General features: G+C 40.8%; 1 long non-coding RNA gene across 1 annotated transcript in view; it reads left to right on the top strand.

The window, feature by feature from the left end:
• Window positions 1-231: 231 nt before the first annotated feature.
• LOC107988293 (uncharacterized) overlaps window positions 232-14,555 on the top strand; it is a 46,416-nt gene continuing 32,092 nt past the window's right edge. Inside the window, exons 1-2 of the long non-coding RNA XR_001759853.2 lie at window positions 232-907; window positions 3,144-3,276. This is a non-coding gene — a long non-coding RNA (uncharacterized LOC107988293). The remainder of the gene's footprint in view (window positions 908-3,143; window positions 3,277-14,555) is intronic.

The following is a 14,555-nucleotide window of genomic DNA, read 5'->3' as shown; positions in this document are numbered from 1 at the left end:
TACTGATACTCGGCAGTTAAGTCACAGCTAGTGTTACAACCTCTGCTTAAACGCAGCATATACTGTAGATAAAAGGAGTAACTGCTGGCAGCTGTGTCTGAATTCACCGACTGCGTGCGACTGCATTTAGCTTCTGGAAATTGTTAGACGGATTACATTACAGGGCTGAGGCCTGGCCCTCATTTTCAGTTCAGCAGTATGGGCTACAGTGGAAGGCAATCGTTTCCAAACAGTTAAACCATATCTGTAGAACGAACGGAGCAGCCGCCATAAAATCACCTAATGAACTGTCACACAACTAGTGGTGAAGCAGTGCCTCTACTGTATATGTCCTTTGGGCCAGGGGTTCCCAACCTCCGGGTTGGGGACGGTATTAGTCCGTAGATCATTTGGTACCGGGCTGCAGGGGGACTGAGTGAAAAAATGTACTTCAGTTGTACTAATTTACTTCATTCAAAAATGTTCCAGTCATATCCTTTATAAGAATTAAGTGCAAATGTAAGAGTTCCCACTGTTTGATTATATTTTATTTTATTTTGAAAGGTTGAAAAACCTAATTCTATTTAGAGTAACTTGGCAGAGATATAAAGATAAATCCAGTCTGATGACGCCCTGACAATCGGATGCTTTTCCAAAACATTTACAGTCTTAGAACTTGTTTACAGTACGAGCTTGGATCCGGTGTATGGAATAAGGCTTTGAAACAACTCTCTTCACGTTTAATCTGCATCAACGTTCCCCCACCGACACGACTTGATTAGATTTAGTGACCATAACATCATGTCAAAACAACTGCCTCTCTTTTATTTCTGTCAGGAATGGTATCACTTGGATTTGCTACGGCCGTACAAAGGGAAAATTGGAAGAACATGAGCGGGCCTTTGAGCCGCACACGGCATGCTAACAGGTATGAAGAGTCTCGTTTCCTGTGCGCGTGGTTTCAGTTAATGGTGGAAATTGTTGGGTCGTGGCATGAAAACGTGATGTTTTTCCTCTTCAAAAACTCTTCACAGGTAAAACGAGCAAGAAACGTCTGTGGTTTTTATTTCTATGAATACATCATAGGATAGGATTTCAACGATAGTTGACTCTCGAGGGCAGACGGACGACGCAGTTCTGGGCTTTAAATTCATTGGGAGAAAAACACACACACACATACACACATGCCATACTGTTTGCTGCTAATTTCACAGTTTGAACATGAACTTCTCTTCACTAATCAAATAAGTCCTAATCAACAACGGCTAGAACAAATTAGGAACGTTTACATAAGGATCTGGACTTTAATGTGAAACTTATTGTAGTTGTTGGCTTTCAGACCCACGTTAACTACAAATGATTGGAGAGCAATACTTCATACGTCATGGAAATATAGACACTATATAGTTATAAATACTACAGTAATAACCAATTCAACTAAACTGCACATCAACATTTTACTTAACTCTAGATGTTGGTTGAATTTTGACCAGTCAGATAAACAAAATACCAGAGTCTAAGGAACGTTTCTCACTGGATCACATGACCTTTAACACATGAATATTAGAATACTACAGATAGTTGTTCTTCAAATGTACAGTTATACTTTTTCTAACAATATAACACTCGATGGACAATAATCCATTCTGTCTTTGGCCCTGTCCTCTCCCTTCCTTCTCCCTCTACTGGAAGGATCTGGAATGACAAACAACTGAATGTCTCTTTAGCCAATATTTGCATAATGAGTCTTGACACCAGAAAGTATGTAGATTTTGTAGGAATGTCGGCTTGGAGGGAATATGTGCTTCTCTTGAATATCATCCTAAGACTCCATATAAGATGTAGGACTCACGGCAGGGAATATGTGCTTCTCTTGAATATCAACCTAAGACTCCATATAAGATGTAGGAGTCACGGCTACGAGGGGCTTGAATATATTCAGATCTTTAGTATTAGTATCGATACTAAGTTGGGTGTCTTATTGCAACAGTGAATTGTTGGGTTTTTTTATTTAAGAAGAAGTAAAATCTATGAAACTTAGACTTAGACCAAGGTAATATTTAAAAATCATAACATTTCTTCAACAGTTACAGTATTATGGCTGCAGACTACGCTCTTTCTTCATCAAGGGGCCTCCTCCGGCTCCATTGTAGAGTTATGTTCTGCATCGTCCGTCACCGTACGTGAGGACACAGAATGGACTGGTGACCACTGGCTCCCCTCCTCACAGGGAAACTTTTTGTTGTTGATGTTTGGTCATCGTCTCCGTCGGCTTAGTGTGTCACAGCCTGTAAAGCCACATTAGGGGAGAGCGGAGTTGAAGGGTTCAGTGTTGAAAAGAGGGTGAAGACCTCTGCGTGGACAGAATATAAAGCACCTCAGTGTGTCATTCTCCTCCAGCTATTATTGCATTAAACAGGGTGGGTTTGTCTCCGTGGGCCATTGTGAGACCAGTTACTCATATTTACCAGGACTTCTTTCTCAGCTGTAGAAAATATAGCCCTAAATAAGAGGGGGTTTCTGCAACAGACCAGTCTGAGGGAAGTTAAGAAGAAAGTTGATTTATAAAGTAGTTATTGATGGAAATTACAAAGATATGTATTTGAATATACTCAATTTAGGTATAAATACTACTGCAAACAGTATTGTCCATTAGAGAATTCCTTCCGAAATAGAATTCATTTCCAATGTTCTCTCAGTTTCAGGATTTAAAAAAAACATTGCATCAAAACCAAAGCTAAATAATCCACACAAGTTTCCATTCAAGTTGGAAAAGAAAAGTTTTTAAATTGATCCTTTTTGAGGGTGGAAAAAACTGTTAACATTACACAGTTCAATACTTGACTCTAAATCAACCAAAGCTGCTCCAGACACCTGAGAGACCTGTCCTGTCTTCTGGTAGCTGTTGGACACTTTTGAAACATTTTAAGGTTAGGGTTGAATATATACAGTATGTCGCCCCCTGCTGTCAGAGGGTAGACACCAGATCTGTGGTGTGAAGAGCCTTAGCTGCTGATCAGGAGATAAAAGTTCCGAGAGTTTATCCTTTCAGCTGACCTGAGGTCGTTGATAACTGTAGTTCACCTACTGTATTACACCGTGATGTGTACCAAATAGAACAGGAAGCCGGATTCCATCTCATCCTTTCCATTGTCGTCTTTTAGGCTCCATCCCTCCACGCTGCCGTCGTCCTCCACAGTTGGTAGACATTAGCAGAAGCAGCGATGGCTGTGGTGATAACCACAACGACTGACTGCTGCTGAGCCTCAGATTTAACTGTCACCACAGGACCACCAGGTGAGTTTAATTACACCGCCGTCACCTCTGACCTCTTAATGACCTGTTCCACCTCACTGCCATGACCTTTGCTCACCACACACACACACGCAAACAGACACACACACCTGTCCTACTTTGATGCTACACAAACCACACTGTACCTAATTGTCAGCCTGCAGTGTGACCACCGTGCCCACCCTCTGTGGTCACTGTGATAGACTACTGAACAGAGACCACTGACTGAAGACCACCGCTCTCCTTCAGTTGGTCTGATTCCCTCGTCTTTTCGTGCCTGCGTTTTGGGTTACAGAGGATTTGGCTGTTAATGAACCTGCAGATCTGGAGGTGAATCGTCACCAAAGCCTCAGCCTCTTGTTGGTCTTGTCTTATTTGGCCCGCAGCTCAGACTCCACCTGCCAAAATAATTTACGATCCTTTTAGGAGAAATAGTGCAAGGGAAGTTGAAGGCTGAATTTCTGGCCCCGACACTATTACAATATTTCACGACCATCAGGCTATCCTAGTGATATCATAAAACACATTTTATCACCACACTTCCCTGTCCATCTACGCTGTGTTCTTTTTTATTGTTTATTACAGTTTCTGTCTGCGGCCGGTCAGAATTTAGGGCCCTGTCTGGAGGCCACATTCTGCTCCTGGCTTAAAATTGCTGCAGGATGAAAGATCATGGTTGAAATGGTAGTCGTTTTCAGATTGAGTGAGCGTTTAGGTGGAGGCTTTTGTTCAGCTTGCAGGATTGGGGCTCCTAGAAACTCTGGATTTGTTGTTTTTGATGTCGGATAGTGAAGAAAATCAGCTTGTTTTCTTTTTTTAATGGCGGCTCAACAATGCAGTGATAAATTAGATCCTCTGATACTGTAACACCGAACCAACATTTGTAGTTGAACATATTTTTTACATCAGTGACAGAACCTTCGTACACACTGCTCTGTGAAAATCTGATAAGTCTATATTTACAATGTCCAGGTGGTGGACAGTGAGGATCAGAAGGACAGACTGTAGGGATTATGTAAATATTATACTGTCGTTGTCGTTTCATGCAGGCTAACTGCTGTAAAGATGGAGTTGTTTTTCTACACAATACTGTCCTAAAGGCAGTACACCTACGGCTGGGGGAATATAGTCTTTCAGTTTATACTTCTGTACAAAATGTTCCTCCAGAAAGCCTTTAACTGGGCTCTAATAACTTTGGAGCAGTTTTGACAAGGTGTTTTTTTTTTTTACAATGCTTTTCAGTTGCAAAGAACCCGTTAAACTCACTGATGCAAGAAAAAAAAAAAACTCCACAGACAACACTGTTTTACAGGACGCTCTCTCACTGCGGAGTACAATTCAGTTTTTTGTTGTAGTTTCCTGTGTGGACCGAGAAGTCAATAGTTAAATTTAGGGCCTCACCATCCTGCATTGTCTGCACACCAAGGACCTTCTCATAAAAGCTGCTCATAAATCACACTGTTATGGCCCAACAACGCCGCTGTGTCTTTTGTGTCTGTGGAGTCGTTCTCTCTCTCTATCGTCGTCTCTCTCTCTCTCTCTGTCTTTGTCCCTCCCCGGTCCAGGCAGACACAGGTGACTGTCGTCTGCCTCATCAGTGGTTGTGCTTTAAAAGACAGAGTGCGATGGCACTCGTGGCCACTTGGCCATGGTGAGTCAGCAGTGGCAGTGTGGTGTGGGCTGTTGTTGTTGTTGTTGTTGTTGTTGTTGTTGTTGTTGTTGTGCATCATGTCCAGTGAGTTGGAGTTGGTTGCTAATGTCCCGCCCTTTTTCTCTGTGTCTCACTAACACTGAGTAGAAAAGGTTCTTGGTCTTTTATGTTTTTTCTTTTTATATACCATACTTCTCTGACCCACTCCCTGTAGACCAGTGCTTTACAAAGTGGCTGGAACTATTTAGAGACCTGTTCAGTTTCTTTTTTTTTTTAAATTTGTGCCATAATAAGTTAATATAGTGATTTGCCATTTTATTTCCCTCGCTCAATGGAAATACAAGTTTTGTCCTAAGTTTTTCTTTTTTTTTCCCCCGTGTAATTTTGAAGTAATAGCTTACAGTTGTCTGTAGGGGAGGCTCAACAATAGCACTGTCTGTTGTTTTTTTGTATTTAATCATTAACTGGATTGAGACTGAAGTCTGTGTCCTCTTTTTGTCCCAGTGTAACTTTACTTCTCCGCTGCCTTCATTCCATGTATCAAACCAGGGAAAATAGTGTTAGCAGCATGCTAACTCCAAATCACCTGTCATGGATGACATGTCTGTGGTTGTTATGTATGTGATGCTGACGCGGCCTCAGTACAGACACCAGTTAAAACCCATTAGAAATGGATCCTTAATATCAGTCAAAACATGTCTGCTGGTAGGCCGCCGGGCCGCGCTCGAATATCTTAAACTCCTGCATCAAAATCCATTAAGAAAATCAATATTTTATCTTGTGCAGATCAGAGCTCTGCCAAAATAGACTCATGTAATAAAATCTACCCTCGCTTTTAACTTCCTTCTTAAATTGTAGTGTTTCATTTTTAACATGAAACCAAAGACTGTAAATATTGCCCTGTGTAATATACAGAGAGTCCAGGTAATAACTTTTAACCAAAGGTGACACCGGACTTACTGGTGAACTGCTGCAGGATGTGCATCATTTCATAGAATTTTTGAAGTACAGTACGTGAAAAGAGGCACTAACTGATTTAATACTCTGTCAGCTGGTAAATTCTAGATTTAGATAAGATTTAAAATGTAAAAGTGAAATAAAGTAGGGTTTTAGTTTTATTTACAGTATCCTAATGTACACATCCCTGGTAAATCTGATTCTAAATAAAGAAAAATATTAATAATATAATCAGTGGTATATATATATATATCTGTACCACCTGAGAAAACACTGATCTCTCTGAGTACCACCATGATGACCAACATTAGAATATAGCAGCAGAGGCCTTCACTGTTAGCTTCCACCACAGGAGAGATGTTTAGAAAGATGTTTATGTTTCAGTGTTGTATTAATTGTCCATGGTTTGTTTCAGATTTATTCAATTAATGAAAAACAATGAAAATGTGAAAATGTGGATTTTCCACTAAAGAGCACTCGCGTTCCATCAGTAATGAAAATGTGAAAATGTGGATTTTCACTGCGTACCACTAAAGAGCACTCGCGTTCCATCACTGGTACGCGTACCACGGTTTGAGAGCCACTCAAATATGATATAAATATAAAACATGGAAAAAGAAGGTTCTAGATCGTGGCAAGTGAAGCCATGTTTGATCAGAAAATCATTTTAACCTACTTTGTAAAATTCTCTGCATTAACATGGCACAAAAATGACATTTCTTTGTGATCTCGAACAGATGTTATTTTTCTCTAATATATACTGTTTATATTTCTGCTAAAGTACACACACACACACACACACACACACACACACACAGCCCAGTATAACAGGCAGGTGTGTTTGTTCCAGCGAAGCTGCTTTCCAGACAACACAGCACTTTAGCTTTTTAACGTTCCCTCTACTTTACAACAGCCTTGGGGGGAGTAGAGGGCACCCCCCTCCCTCCCCCCCCCCCCCTCTGGAGCTGTGGATCTGTGATGTACAGTCATGGACACTCTTCACAGAGGCCCAAAGCTGCTCCATACACACATTACCCTGTGTAAACATTGCCAGGTTCGCCTGCAGAGCTGGGGAGCTCGGCTCCACCGTCCAGAAAGCCCCCTCTCCCTGTGCTGCTATAAACCCCACACCTGACTCCAACTTCAAACACACTGGGATTTTCTAAGTTAGCTACAAAAGTTCTAGCGTGACAGAGGGGACGAGAAGTTTCCAGGAGGTCTTTGGAGCAGTCACATGCTCCATGTGGCGACTCAAGGTGACTTGGTTCAAGGTGACTCAGATCTTGCTGAGCTCATCCTGGAGAGGACAGCCTCACAGAACCTTGGATGGTGAGGAAGTTTAGATGTGAAGGGGTTTGAAGTCTGTAAATAGTGCGGTGACTTTAAAATATGCTGAAAAAGCACAGACCACTGATGGTGAACCAGTGTACTGCAACAAGACTCGCGAAGACAGAAACAACTGATGATGGATGGATATCTGATCAATACTTTAGTCTGAATCACAAGTGTCAAACTCATAAATACAAAACCCTTTTGTGTTATCATTTTAAGCTAAACTTTGGGAGACAGTTGTATGGCAATTGGAATACAAAGGTCTAAATAGACCATCTATAGCACGTGTATCAAACTCAGGCCCAGGGGCAAAATCTGACCTGCGGTGTAATTATACATATATACAGTATATATTTTATGAGCGACGCCTTGACTCTATGGGCCTTCATTCACTCAGCAGTTTGGTCTGACAGACCCTCTAAGCCGATCAAACACACACACACACACGCACACACACACCAAGATCAGTGACGAGCCTTAAACTGTGAAGTCATAATAATCCCAGCTTTTCTCCCGGACTTTCGGAGTTCTGTCAGACTTCCCAAGTGTGACGCAGAGTTACATTTAGCTGTTTCTCCAAAAACTTCTACTCATCCACCGCTGGTATCTGATAATTAAACCAACTCCCTGCTGCGGCCTGGAAAACACTGCTGAGAGGACAGCAAAGAAACAGATGTGTGTGTGTGTGTGTGTGAGAGAGAGAGTCTAAAGTGAGAGAGCTAAACACCTTTAGTTTTTTTTACAAGGCTTTTCATCAAACTAAAGACCTTTGAAGATTATATGCAGGTCAGTTGCTGGTCACACTCAGATTTGTGCAGCTGCATCCAACCGTAGTCTTATTCATTCCCCTAACCCAGCCCCTCTAATTCCGACCAAATTTGCCTTTGAACACATACAGTACTTAATCACAGAGTAATGACGCTCAGGTCATGTGTCATCTCTCTGTTGGCACAGTTGTTTTTAGGGCCAATTCCCAGCTGGGGTTTTCTGGCTCACCTCTTTACCCTTCTCCTAATTGATTTCTCTCTACTTTAAGAGGAATGGCGTAAGCTACACTTCACTGCCACTGATGCACAGGGAGCTCAGTCTTCTGCTGGGTTTCAACAGCCTTTTGTATAGTGAACAGGTGCCGGGCCAATCACGTCGCTATATACTGTAGGTCAAAAAAAAAAAAATCAGCATTCAGTCCTACAGTAGATCATTTTAATAACCTCAATATATCAATACATACATGTAGGTCTGCACTCGTAAAAGCTGCAGTAAACAGTGAACTTTAACAAATGAACGGCAGGGGGAAAACATCATTGTTTTGGCAGCAGAAGAAAAAACACTGTTGTCACTGTTTTTGTTCATCTGCCTAAACTGACTGACCTCAGTGTTGGTCAGTTTTTTTTTAATTCTGTCCACTAGATTGTTCATTTCTTTAGCATTCCCCACTGACACTGATCTAAACCACGATTCTTTGACTTGTTCCTGTGACCAATCAGAGAGGGACAGACATGTTTTTGGATTCTTCTGCATTGAATCTTGTCAGTATTGGTCTGTTTTCTGTTCATCTGGTTAATGTCACAAGTTTTAAATCCGTGGCTGAAACATTTTTAACACATTCCGTCTTAAACATGTACGCAAAGGCTTGGATTTGGTTTGGTTTGACAACACTATAATAGGATTTTCTTTAAGGTCATTTGTTGTTTTCGCGGCCCCTCTGGGACGGACCACCTCTGGGACGCAGCGCTCATACACATCCTCTTGTTTTGTGGCTCTATTGTCTGGCTTTTGTTTTGCTGCTGTCAGGTGGAGAGTGTGATAAAGTTGGCTTTTCTGACACCGTCCGTTGGGTGGGGGAGGGGGCGGGGTTCTTCGGGTTAGTCAGGCAATTGTTTTTCTCCGAGGTTACAGGAAGGTCAGATCCAAAATCAATTAGAAAACAGCTCCGCTGCTCTGAACTCTATTTCTGTCGAGCATGGATTCTTTGAGAGGAACCAGGATATCAGGAAACCCAAACAGCAGGATCGTTTACATGACAGCGAGAGGAGGAGGAGGAGGAGGAGGAGGAAGATGGGGGAGATGGGGAAAAGAGGACAGTGCTTTGTGAGCTGGTGTGAAATTTAAAACACACAGGTGTCATGGAGGTGCAGTGTTGTCTTCCAACGTGCTACTGACACCCTGCAGATTTTTAATCCATCAAATCCATCCTAGACTTCATTATGCAACTCACTAAAAATACACAAGAGCAAGTGGAACTGGCTGAACCTTTCACTGGAAGAGACGCGTGACATGTCCATGTTCCTGTGAAATGAAAAATAAAACAGCAAAGAAATATATATATATATACAGTATATATATATACATCAATTAAAAACAAAAATATAATAACATTTTTATTAAAGAAGATAAAACTGTCCACATAAGAAACACATTAAACCACATGAGAATTCTTTGTCAAGATAATCCAAACCCAAATACTTCATCAACTTAACACAATTATAAAAGGCATTTTCTCAGTGCTCTTAATGAATTAGTTTTATTACATGGAAACAAATCTTCTACAAACAGATTTTAATTTTGCCATTGTGCTAATTATTATGATTTATTTCCAACGCTTTTTTTTTCAATTGTTATTTATTTAGCTGTTTACCCTGTTGCATTATGAAGTATTTATATTAAACAAAAACATATAAATACTGCTAAAAAATATAAGATAAAGAAAAAACCTGTAACATGTAACATGGTAGATGTTAGAAATCAACCAAACCACTGTTTCAGACGTTACAGATTTCCACTGTTTAATCCTATTTAATGCTATATTAATGCAGTATTTAATGCAGTACTCCGCTGTATCAAAACCCTCAAGACTATACTGTAGTAGTGACTGAAAAATTCCTTAAAACAGTGCAGAAGCCACCATCTGTGATACTCGAGGCTTATGTCAGTATTCATGGCACAGGCCGTCTGCATAACTCTGTATTCTGTTACTATGGCGTCTTATATTGGAATTTTACAAAGACATACATTATCCTGCTGTCAAAACACTGTGAGGAACTCAGCCAGGCTTCATTCAGCAGAACATGGTTCTGGATTGGTCTGGCCTGGCTCTGCTCCACATCAGTCTCCTCTGTCGTCCAGTGTAGTTTATGTTCAACCACCACAGAGCCCTGGCCAAGGACTGGTGAGACGCTCATAACCTTAGTGCAACATAGATGGGCAAAATGAACAACTGCAGCAGGAGCGTTCCAAAAATGTGATTTTACCTCTGTTTAATGTAACATGTTATAACATGAAGTTAACTTAGTGTTTTATATAATTTCATTGCTATTCTGAGACCAGTCCGTGGGTCAGTTGGTACTGGGGCGTGCAGAAAGAATGCATAAGTTACATTCTTAGATGCGTTTTATTTATTATCTGATTCTGAACAATGTTTTATTTTGAATAATGACCAGATTCTCTCAGCCGCATCTGACTCACACTTGATACATGTCAGGATGCTTGCCTCGGTCACATGTCTTGTTCATCCACAGCACCTTAAAGGCTGGTCCGTCAAAAAAGCTCAGCCGTTTTTGGCGCAAAAAAGGTTAGGAACCGCTGCTCTTAACAACACTATGCCACAAATTATATATATATGTATAATTATTATATATATTTTTTATAAAAGATGGAGCCCTGTGGTTTCTATCCAAGTGGACATGTATAGTATAGCAGTAACATATAAATGAAAAAAAAAAGTATGAAAAGTCAGTACTTCAAAATGGGAAAAAAACATTTCAAAAGTTTAAAATAAGTACTTTTTTTGCCTTTTGGAAAAATGAGTTTGGACAAAGTGTAGACTATTTCAACTAAGTAATAGACTAGTTATGATTAAAGCAGTAAATACTTAACCTTTAAATAGAGAATCTATGATGAACTAAATTAACTACAGCCATAAGTGTTTGAGTTTTTGACTGTGTGAAACATTGCTGCTTCACCGTACACACCAAATGTCATCCAAACCGGATGACATTTTTACAGTAACACTAACCAAGCGTTTGAAGCATTTTTGTGGTGATCCGTACAGCCTCCGATGATTGGTTGATTTGTTCGGCGGGGTCAAAAGTGCACGCTGAAAACCCCAATTAGAGCTGATTGTTCTCGTTGCATTTTGTGTTCAGTGTTTATGGTTTTGGCCAAATGAGCAGGCAGTGAAGGCAGAGCCCCGTGTGTTCAGTGCGCTCTGACACAGTCGTGGCTTGGCTCACACACTCTCCTAAAAAGCCACATTTCCTCGGGGACAAGAAGATTGATGTTGCTGCTCCTTGTGAACTTTGGGATATCCTCGCTCTTGGCAGGTCAGGATTTGGGGCGGGGGGGTGTGGGTAAAGAGGGTGGGGGCACTTCCTTCAGTTGTTAAACAAGAACATTAAAAGTATTATGAACTGGTCTCCGAGGAAGGTTTTTCCATGTCATTGGTTGCATCTGTTACAGTCACTTTCATTTGGACTTTAGTTGCTTTTGATTATTCCAAACTACCAAAACGCTGCGCTTAGATGTTCGAAGGTTTAGTGGAAACACTGATGGAGATGCAGAGAACCAGCTGAGGCAGAGAGGAGGCCACACCCAGAGGTAACATTAGACAGCTTCATACAGGCTTCATTTCTTATAATGACAACCACCCCCACCCTCATCTCAGCCAAGTGGGATCTGGAGCTCCTCCAAAAACAACATGGCTACTCAATACTTCTAGTCATTGTCTAGACATTGCTACCAAGTACAACTTTACATACTGCTGTCTTATTGGGAGTATACATACACAGCCCTGGAGAGGACAGTTGTATGGCAAATTTAATACAAAGGTCTAAATAGACTATCTATAGCATATTTTTCAAACTAATAGACCATCTATAGCATATTTGTCAAGCTTAAGGCAAATAGACCATCTATAGCATATTTGTCAAACTTAAGCCAAGTCATTTTGTATGGCCCGAAAAAAATATTTTTCTATTACACAGCAATGAACAATATTTGTAACTTTTTAACAATTATAATCAATTGAGAAACGTTTAATACGTTATGGAGTAGTTACTGTATCTGTACAGTCTGCCGTTAAGAATCGTCCCTTCAAGGGGAACTGTACTGTTGATGTGGCCCCCCAAGGAAAAAGACTTTGACACCCCCGGTCTATAGCAAAAAACACACTTATATTATATATATACAGTGTTTTCTAGGTTAGTCATGTGATACTTATGTCTCTGCAGCCTGAATATGTGAGAGGTACTGTAAACTAATACATTGTTAAAATGTATTACTGTTACATATACTGTAAATAGCCGTGGTATTATTATCAGTGAAGAATTGTCTTCCCTCTCTGTATTCCCTGTATATTGTTAATGAACAACAACGTAATTTAAATTTATGGGCGACCTTTGTACGATACTACAGGGTCAGGGAACCTAAATATTGTTGCTGTGTTTGTGTGAGAAGAGCACAAAAAGGAGGCTAACGTGATTAAGGTGGTGTCAGAAGAAGGAAGACTCTCCAAACAGAGGGATTAGTTTGGTCAAATACACACAGGAGCTCTGACTGCTGCTTTGGAGGTAATCCATAACACCAGCTTGTCTGTGCTTTTCACGATCTTTTCCCCAGGTAGACAGTGTAATTGAACAATATAATTGTCAGGCAGAGGTAGCGGGCTCAATTCCCAGGTACCACCTGTGCTGTGATCGGTACTGATATTAATGCTTGTATAAGCAGAACGGGGCACGGACGGCAGAAGATAAAATATTGATTGTGTAGTCAGGTCCCAGGGTGTGTGGGTTATTAAGACTCTTTCTGACGCTTACTGAAAAATAATTCCAGTGGCTTTATTATTAGGTCAGCTGCAAGTGGAAAATTAGCACAATTCCCCCAGGCTGGGATTTATCCCACATCTCTTCCAATTAGCTTCCTGAGCTTCTCGGCGTTAGGGTTTTATAGAGATGGGAACCTCAGGAACACAGTAACTGCTGAATCTTCCTGGCTCCTCTTTTCCACTCCACTTATTATAGAATGGGAACAGAGAGTCAGCGAGTGAAGGTAGCATCCCATAAAATGTCAGCTTTCCAAGAGATCCGTTCCATTTCTCACACCTGGTTGAATGAAAATCTTAGAAGTTAGCACAGAAGTACTGGAAGTTTTTACAGACCAATGTCGTTGGTGCTGCCGTGTTTAATCACAATACAGACGGGGATGGATTAGCACTACTGCCTTCTGATCTTCTAAGCCACAGTATCTGCTGGACTTTGGAGCTGAGACTGGAAACAAATCCCATGAGTCTGCTGACAAGTTCTGACAGTAATTCATGTAAAGAAGTGAGGAGAAGAATTAGGCCGATGTGTGCAAGATGAGCCTGTTGGCTCATGTGAGGCAGTTGTCAAAAGGGAGATTAAAAGTCTTCATAAATATACCCCCCTCATCCCCCCCTGCAGTACATCATAGGGCTGGTTTAATCAGAAATGCCTCTGTGCAGTTTCATAACTGCATCTGAAGAGGGGAGTCAAGGACATTTATCACACATCAGTCCAACTGGTAAACATGTATGCCTTTTATCAAAAGTGTCTCTGTGCAGATACCTGAAATAACTGATGGGTTCACCTGACCTGGTGGTCGACCACAGACAGGAACATGGAGCTTGTGACAGAAGTGCTGTAACACAGTAACATGATAGAGGTTTGTTGCCCTAATACTCCCATTCAATGACAAGGGCAGAAGCCAGCATCTATGATGGAGTCGTAGAAACCTGATGAATAGATAGATTTTATTGGACATTTACTGGAATATTATATGGATATTTCCAACATGGTTATGTTTTTTCCAAAGAATCTTATAAGTATTTCTATCATCAGATATCAATCTGTAAGCAGTGAGCTGTGTTACTGTACGTTTGACCTGCTCAGTGTTGGCTGTAAAAATATCTGTTTAAACGAGTTGTTAGACTTAAGATGAGGATATGTTGAGGAAATGGTTTGGAGTTTTTCTCTCCAGCCTCTTAAAACTGTCTTTTTCCAGTGTTGCTCATTTGATTCCAATGGACCGAATGTCTTGACTTGTTTTCAATACCACAAATGAAACAAAGCCAAGCTAAACGTTCAAAGGAAATCCATTTCCCCTTCACATGTCCATCCAGCATTCATACTGGAAGAGTTGCCTATAAATTTCAGTATGTTTTTTGACATGTGTCTCTCTCTTTCTCTCTCTCTTGTTATGCCCGTGGTTATTTTGAGAAAATAAACATAAGCAATGTTTCACTGAACACAGACATGAAGGTTAATCATCACCGTCCATGTCTCAGCATCAAAAGATTCACTGGTTATTTAGATGTTTTGGTCTTGTC

This window comes from Cynoglossus semilaevis, chromosome 2 (genome assembly GCF_000523025.1).
Source record: "Cynoglossus semilaevis isolate Cse_v1.0 chromosome 2, Cse_v1.0, whole genome shotgun sequence".
Classification (NCBI taxonomy): Eukaryota; Metazoa; Chordata; class Actinopteri; order Pleuronectiformes; family Cynoglossidae; genus Cynoglossus; species Cynoglossus semilaevis.
The sequence above is the reverse complement of the archived record's forward strand: the minus strand, read 5'-3'. Positions and strand labels throughout refer to the sequence as shown.